The sequence below is a fragment of the Helianthus annuus genome, chromosome 1 (genome assembly GCF_002127325.2).
Source record: "Helianthus annuus cultivar XRQ/B chromosome 1, HanXRQr2.0-SUNRISE, whole genome shotgun sequence".
NCBI classification, from domain to species: domain Eukaryota; kingdom Viridiplantae; phylum Streptophyta; class Magnoliopsida; order Asterales; family Asteraceae; genus Helianthus; species Helianthus annuus.
Genome location: NC_035433.2, coordinates 71,911,158 through 71,919,757, shown reverse-complemented (window position 1 = coordinate 71,919,757; position 8,600 = coordinate 71,911,158). Strand labels below are relative to the sequence as shown.

General features: G+C 32.9%; 1 long non-coding RNA gene across 30 annotated transcripts; it reads left to right on the top strand.

The window, feature by feature from the left end:
- Window positions 1-1,314: 1,314 nt before the first annotated feature.
- Window positions 1,315-8,203, top strand: LOC110868710. Of its 30 annotated transcripts, XR_002552707.2 has the most exons (15): window positions 1,321-1,532; window positions 1,657-1,808; window positions 2,826-2,864; window positions 2,984-3,157; window positions 3,348-3,964; window positions 4,041-4,173; window positions 4,437-4,456; window positions 4,538-4,667; window positions 5,234-5,381; window positions 6,046-6,200; window positions 6,440-6,524; window positions 6,608-6,670; window positions 6,777-6,891; window positions 7,188-7,491; window positions 7,731-8,203. It is a non-coding gene; the product is annotated as an uncharacterized LOC110868710 (long non-coding RNA). The 30 variants fall into 30 exon arrangements; XR_004866121.1 differs by lacking the exon at window positions 7,731-8,203 and having other exon boundaries at window positions 1,316-1,532; window positions 3,348-3,465; window positions 3,664-3,716; ... (2 more) ...; window positions 5,234-6,200; window positions 7,188-7,651; XR_004866119.1 differs by lacking the exon at window positions 7,731-8,203 and having other exon boundaries at window positions 1,316-1,532; window positions 3,348-3,465; window positions 3,664-3,716; ... (2 more) ...; window positions 5,234-6,200; window positions 7,188-7,651.
- Window positions 8,204-8,600: the final 397 nt, after the last annotated feature.

Genomic DNA, 8,600 nt, shown 5'->3' with positions numbered 1-8,600 from the left:
AGCAAAAATAAAATACCCTTACGAAATCATACATAAGGAAAATCCGAGTAACTAAAATTTCAAGATGTGAAAACCTAAAACTTTTAAATTAGAACAAAATGAAAATGCTAGTTTTGTGACAAATTTAAAAGAGCTCAAAGACTTAAAGAAACTCAAAAACAAAATCATAAATCCAGATAAAAATCATAAATCAAAAATAAAATACAACCGTAAATATAAACAACTACCAAGAGAACGAACCGGCGTCGAGGTAAAGGAGATCTAACGGCTGAACACGAGTGTAATCAAACAAAGGTTCGAGTTCTTCTTTCTTCTGGTGTTTCCGTCTACATATAAAGTAACTATGAAGAATCGCCATAGAGTAGAACAGTATGTAGACATTGAGTATGTGGGGTTTATGAGATCAAAATCAAAAAGCCAAAAATATGATTAACAGGATTCGAATCAGAGAACAAAAAATCAAAGATCAAAAAGGAAAAACATACTTGTGATTAATATTGATTTGTGTACAGAAGAGGAACCCAATTTCTGCTGAAAAAATGTGAAACAAAACCAAATCAAGATTACTGATTTCTGCTGAAAAAGCATTAGACAATTCTTCTCTTGCCGGAACCGGAGCTTGCGACGTCAACCACAGTCGCCACCGTCGTTGTGTTTGCGGCGGAACCCTAAACGTCGTCGCCGTGTCTCTTTCATGACTCTCTCTCTCTCTACCGTAATTTCTTTAGAGCCAATAAGCAAAAGAACACTCAAAAACTTACCCTTGAAACTCCCATCAAAACCCAGTTCATCACTCCCCTTCATCCTTCTTTCGATTTTGTGTCGATTTGCCCCCTATAATCTATCGAATGCTAGATGTGAAGAAACCCCAGAAATAAATATGGATTTATAGATCTAGGGCTTATGCGATCAATCATCTGAATCTGAATCTGAATCTGAAGATGATTATAAAGAAAGATGGAAACTTGAATTTTCAGCGTTACAATCAAAGTGAAAAGCGGGATTACATATAAGACTTGTATATTGCCGCTCAAATCACAATTGTGAGGATTATTAAGTTGCCAGGTGGCAATTAGAGGATTAAAATAATGCCAAGTGGCACCAAAGTGTTTTGTTTTAATATAGATAATAGATATATATATACGTCGACCTTCCCAATCTATATATATTAATAAATGAGATGATTTGAGCCATTTGTCTTTGAATGGTGGAGCCATTTTGCTTATGTGGCATTCATGGGTTTAGTGGAGGTTGATTTTGCGAGAGAATCCATTCTAAATAACATATTTTCTTTTTGGACGCGGGATACGTTTTATTTCGGGTCATACCACACCCGTGATATAAACATGCTTATTCTCTTCCTGCACCTTAAACCCTAATTTTGATATCCTATCATTCTAGCCATTTTACTTCGTTTCGCAAAGAAGATATCGATCGTTCATCCCCACAAACCCCAATCGCATCAACAATCATCAGGCATGAGCATAATCCGGTGTAAATCTTTGATTCTTGCTTCCAATTTATGATTCTCGGTATGTTTCTTCAACTTCTAAGTTTTTTTCTCAAAGTTTTTTTTTCTGAGTTTCAAACCCTATATCATTTGTTCTGAGCATAATCCGGTGTAAATCCGCTTTCATTTTTCGTTGTGGCAATAAGAGGTAACATAGTTGGATTCACACCCATCTCGCAAATTCGGATCGTATATATCATTTTTCTCAAACGTACAAGCTAACTTCTCTCAAATCCTAAATCCCAAGACACCATTCATCTTCAATCGTTCATCGTCGATTCAAGTTTGATAAACAAAGGTATGTTCTAAATTTCATTCATCTATGATTTTTATTGTTACTCTCATTCCTTTTCAATCAAGTATTTATAGATTTTAAATCGAATCTTTGTTGATTTGAGATTTTTTTTTGTTTGGTTTTGGTTTCTGTAGTATAGGGGTTTGATTATTCAGTTTCAATTCCATTGTCTTATGATTTTTGCAACGAATTACATTCTAGGATTTGAATAGACGAATCTGAAAACCCTAATTAAATCTCTCAGACATGAGATTTTTTTTCTATCACCTCTTGCTTAGTTGGATCCTTTTTTGGTTGAAACCCTACTTTTTGTCTTCAGGTATGCAGTTTTCACATTACGATTTCAAAGGGTGGTATTGATTTCGCTTTTTGTTGATTATTTTGCTTTTTGGCATTTGTTAAGTATTTTGATTAAATGGGTAACTAATATTGAAAATTTGGAATATATTAATTAAATTGGTGATTAAAACTTGAAGCATGAAATTCAGTGATTGAATTGATTATTAAATTTGAAACTTGATAAAAAAATATGTGATTAAAGGTTGGAATCTTGACTATACTTGGTTAAAACTTAAAACTTGAATACAGTTACCAATTACGCTATTACTTTTCGATCAACACTGATGCTAAAGACCATAGCGACCCACATCCATTTTGGAATGACCCGTTAGTGTTTTGACAGGTATAATGTTATGCAATTTTCATTTCAATTTTCATGCATGTTCTTATATGGCTGGTAGGAGTTTTTATGTATTGCATCAGATCAATTGTTTTCGATGAGTTTTAATCTAATTTCTTGATTTATTTAATAGTTAATTAACTTTTTGAATAATAAAACACAAAGGTAAATAAAACATGAATCTCCAGACTTTGAGTTTAGAAAACCATTTGCATAGCATTAGCAGTTTTAGAAACTATAACTGCAAAGAAGAGCAATCTATATGAGCTACACATCTAACATAATGATAGAATATTTGTTTTATTATTATCTAACATCTTATAATTTTTTTAAATCACAAGATTTCAAGATCAATTCTACAAGGAATAAGACATGTAAAGGTGACCCGTTTATAGTAAACTTTATCCTCAAATTCAATTATTTTTGCTATTGTTTCTCTTTTTTAGTGTTTTCACATGTTGATGTGTGTAGTAAATTTTGTGTACATTTTTTTATGCAGACACTGCAACAACCGTTACTAAGAAACCCTGAAGGGAGAGAAGCTATATTTGTATATCAAGAATACGTGTTGATACGGATTAGGCAGGGAGGATTAGGAGGTGGTGTTGCCTCGGGTTCGGATCATGGCCAACCTCATCAACATGAACATATCATAACTTTGAGCACATGAATGGTATTAATACATTCTCGACAAGTTGATTTAATTAATTAGATTTTTATGTTAATCTTAGACTAAATTGCATAAAACATGTGGGACTCAGAAAACTTAAACAAACTAATGACACATAATATATAATAAAAACACGGGTTTTGTTGAAAGGGGATGACTAAAGAAGACGGTAATGATTTTGTTTTCTATTCAGGTGAGGGTGGGGGATTCTCAAATCCGCCGTTTATGGTGGTCTTTTCCCAGCTGACGGTATCGTTCAAATTGTTGTGGTGGCTGGATGTGGGGTATGGTTGAATAAGAGATAGATAAAAGTATGTGTGTGTTCTCACCTCTTGACTTTATTCACAATCCACACACGTGCTCTTTAATTTGGGCCGACACGTTATATAGTGATTTGGGATCAACTTCATCCTAATAAATAAACGTGGATTTAAGAGTTCGTTATAGAAATTAAGTTCAATCGGCTTTCAACTTAAATTATTAGTCAGATGTCTTTACTAAATGAGCAGCCTGAAACAAGATTCGAACACTTGGTATAGTCACAAGCACATGAGATGCTAAGGTGAGTACATGAAAAAAAAAATTCTTTTTTGTTTAAATTTTATAGTCATTGAAGCTTAGTATGATGATGCAAGCTTGGTATGATAATGCTGCTGGTGGGTTTCATAGTCATTGAAGCTTAGTATCATGATGCAAGCTTGGTATGATCAGAAAGGATGCGATTATTATATTGAGTATTATATGCATGCAGCTTCTTTTTGAACTGGCGTATGCACATTTGTACGAGATCATTGGATCCGATATCATAAAGTAAGCATGTTATTTTATTAAAAAAAATTAATGCTACTGGAAATCAATTTGGTTAAGATTTAAGATTTTATTTCAGGTTTGGGTTAACGGCAATTTACCTATTTGCCAATCAATATTTCACACAAATTGGGGGGAAGGTGTCAGTGAAGTTAATCAAGCGTGAAAAAAACGAGAGCTCTGAATATAGGGCTAACAGTTTGATTTACAAGGTCAGAACCAAACTTCATATTCTTTTTAATTCTCTCTGATTAACTATATTAATATATAGTTAATATTATATTAATATATAGTTAATAGTTAACGTTTGTACGGGTTAAAACAGGTCGTAACTTTGTATGGGTTAAAACGGGTCTGGTTGACTGCTAAACACTTTCCACATTTTTAAATAGTTAAAAGTAATTAATGCATTAGTTATGATTTCAAAAATATGTTACTATTAACTATTTCCGCTCAATCGACGATAGCGATGCAGATGAAGGATGCTAATACCCTGTAAGAAGTCAACTATTTATTTCTTTAAGAGTGTTTGCGTTTTTATGTTGAATTTTGATGAAGTTGATGTTTTTTGGTAAGGGCTTTCTTATTTTAGGGCTTGACCTTAATGCCATTCCGCCGATGCAATGGTTGTCGTCGTTTGCACACCTGTCAACAATCAACTCCCTCTGCATGCTTCCATTGGTTCTTTGAATTGTCTGCATATCAGGTACATTTATGGTTTATTTGATATTGATTTGATGAGTTTTTCCAGCGACATAGATTTTACCTTTAACTTGGTGGGTCTAGAATCAGGTTAATGTTCGATCACTGTCTTTAGTTAAGTTCATGTTTAATTCTGCTCTCATACCTACTGTCAACTGTCTATTTGATTATTGATGCAATTAATAATTAGGTTCCTGTTAATATTATGTGTTTCTTAAGTTGGTGTGTGTTTGGTTTTTTATGCAATTGAATTTAGCGATTTCTAATTGCTTGGCTGTAATTAGGTTCATGTTAGCATTATAGATAGCTCATTGATAGTACATAGTCATATTAAGTCTGAAGAATTAATTTATACTTTGTACTAAAAGGTTTAGATTTAGGTTTCAAATTGGTACTTCCTTTGAAATGCTCAGTGGCAATGTTTTAACACTATACAAGCATCTAATGCCTTGGTTATGCCATAAGTTTTGTGGTTTGTAAATGTCAGTACAACATTAAAAAGAACATCCAAAATACTATTTTTAAGTCCAATTTTGCTGCAACTTATCCTTTAATATTTGTTGTATATAGGTCTTCTTGATGTAGATGAGCTGTCAACTATGATTGAAGGAGGTGAAAAGGCTGTAGAATATCAATCAAAGAATCTAAGAGGAAATATACAAATCAATGGATTCAATTTCCTCGTTTGGAAGTGATAATCTATCACTCCATTGCCTTGGTGCTTTATGTTATTCTAAGAATCAAATCATTTACAAAGTGTTTATGTTATAATGTACTCTAGGGGTTGGAACACATGTATAGGCTAAGTAGTTAATGCGGTAAAATATCGGATATTGGTCAAGGACCGATATTTGAGATATCGGTTATCGCAGTGGGATATCGATAATTTTAATATCATGCTAAATTTATATATATAGCAATTTACACTAACAATTGTAATAAGTAAGAACTGACTAAGACTAAAAACACTAAAATTTAACAGTAACAACTAACAATTAAGACTTAAAACACTAATAGCAGCAATAAGAAGAAAAATGAACAGTAGAAATAAGAAGAATGGTACTGATATCGCGAAAATCGGTGATTTATCTATCAAATATCGGTCCTATATCGGGCAAATATCGGACAACATCGCTGATATTATCTGTACCGATATTCTGACCAATATTTTGTACCGTTATCTCAACAAGGGACCGATAACCGATATATCACTGATATATCGATGATATATCACTGATATATTCAGGATATTAACTACATAGTTTATAGGTGACATGGGATATGCTCCAAGTAGATTGGAAATTAGCCCAGGTCTTTGGAGTTTTTTAGGCATTTTTTGGTGGCCTTTGACTTATAACATTTCAATTATTGCATGGAGTTAGGTCTCTAAAAATGGAGGGATATAAGTCAAATGTATGACGAAGGTCAGACGAGTTGTTATATGTCTATACCCCTTGCATAAGTCTCTTTACCAACATGGTTTATTACGCCACGGATATCCACAGGTCTCTTTACCATACCGAAGATGTTCCTCAAGGTAGTAGTCTCTCTATTTTCATATTATTTTGTTTCTTAATTACCCTTGAGTCTGTTAGTGATTAATTGTTTGGTTCTCATGGTCAATCAGTATGTGTTTGGTTGTTGGTCAATCAGTATGTGTTTGATTGTTTCAATGTTGTGGGATTAGCATGTTTGAAATTATATTGTATGTTTTTATTTCTTCATTTTACTTTGTCTGAAAATGTACAACGTTCAAGAGTTGATTTGTGTGTACAGAGCCTTCAATTTTATGTGAGGAGTAGGTTTCTCATATTCAAAGACCAAAGACCTTTCATCAACAGAATTAATCTATTTTTGAAAGGTAACATTCAACCCTTCAAGTGATGCTTAAGTGATATAAAATATATGGTTTTGTACAAGATTCGATTTTATGCTTACATACAGGTTGCTTTGAGCTTTACGGATGACTACTATCCTGTTTGAAGTGCATTTTCTCTATTAAACCAAGTAAGCATATACAACCTTATTTTATTAAAATCCAAAATATTTAATTTGATGTTTTCTAAATCGACCTTCAAGGTGTAACATTTAGCTTTACTTCCTGTTCAAACAGATTAGCGCTTGACTGATTTTTACACTTTGCTTGAAAACATTCACGATTTGAAAAAAAGGAAGGCGATTGAAGTTCCTACATATGATTTCAAGTATAGCTTTTGCATGGGCTACAGGTTTTGTATATCTTCTTTTACAACTTGGGTGGTGTTTGTATGTGTGTTTGGAAAGTTATAACTTATAATAACTGGTTGGTTGGTGAAAAATAGTTTTGGTCCTTTTGGACATGCATTTGCTGTATGGGGTTGTAATAATCAAATAATCAGTGTTTTACTTCATAACAAACATTATTATTTGATTTATATGTTATTATATAAATGTTGGAAGGACACCTTATGTTAAATTAGTTTCAAACACATTTCAGTTTTCATTTTATCAACTATTTTTTTAATTACATCTTTACTGAGCTCAGTTGTCTTTTCGGCTGATCCGGATCAAAGAATTTGGAACATGCATTCGCCTGGCAGTTTTTTGGTGGCCAACATTAAATATATTATTATAAAGTTTGGTAGATCCTCGCCCGAAGTCCCTTTTGTTTGGAATAGTATCTCAAAGAAAGTCGGATTTGTTGTTTGGATGGAAGAGAAAAAAACTTCTACTGACGAGAATGGCCTTGGCTGCCAGAAACATTGAGGAGGTTAAAAATATGGGTTTCTTATCGATAAAGACGAGGTCTAAAGAGATGTCTATGACCTGGAGGGACTTGAGTTCATTCAGTATGTTCACTTAATATCTTTTTATATGTCCAGTCTCTGTTTGTTTTGGCTCTGTTTGTTTTGGCTGGTGTAATTTCCTTCTAATGTAATATTTGGTGTAAAGCGCCTTGCTTATCTAATAAAACTTTTATGTTGTTTGTTAAAAAAACAATTTTTATTAGCGTTGTTTACTTCAATAACATTAAGTCCTTTGTTTGACTTTAATAACGCGGACCACCTTTTTACGGCGTGTTATGTAGCATTGGTGTTATGGCAAAAGGTGAGTTCGTGGTGCAAAATGCAGCAATTATATGCTTTCTCCGTGAAGGATCTAGGATCTGGTTGAAATCCACAAAGATATGACAGTCGCTGTGCAAAATAAAATTATTTTGGCGAGATGTTGGGGAATATGGAAAGTAAGAAACGAAGCCATTTTCGGAGGGGAACGGGTCAACATAGACTATCTTCAGAGATGCAAGAGATGCAGGTTACAACTTTTTTATGGCTCAAGAGGAGGGCGGACGAAACAGAGTACTTTGGAGTGGAACAATTGGTTGTGTTTTGATGTAGAAAATTAATCATAGCATGCTTTCTTTGTCCTATTCTGTTTATTCTGGGTGAATTTGTAATGGATGATTGGCCAGTAACTTACTAGCCTCACGTATTGTATGATCAATTTGGTGATGAATGACATGTTAATTTGCAGTTAAAAGAAATTGTCGCCTTACCTTTATCAGTGATCCATCACTTATTTGCCAACCATATCTCAATATATCCGGTCGACAATTTCCATAAATCAACTCCTAAATTTAATCACTTTTAAATAAAATATTAGTTCACTGTTGTCAGTAACATTTACTTAATTTACTAATTATTGTTTACTAAACCAAAATTTAATATTGGTAGTTGTAATAGTTAATCAAATATAATATTAGCTTATATTAATTGATCCACCTCCAAAATTTAATATTGGTAGTTGTAATAGTTAATCAAATATAATATTAGCTTATATTAATTGATCCACCTATTTATTTCTTTACATCTTAAATATAGTATGGATTTGAAAATCCTTTCATTATTCCATAAATACTTTATTAAAAAATTATTAACAAAGAAACACAGATATAAAT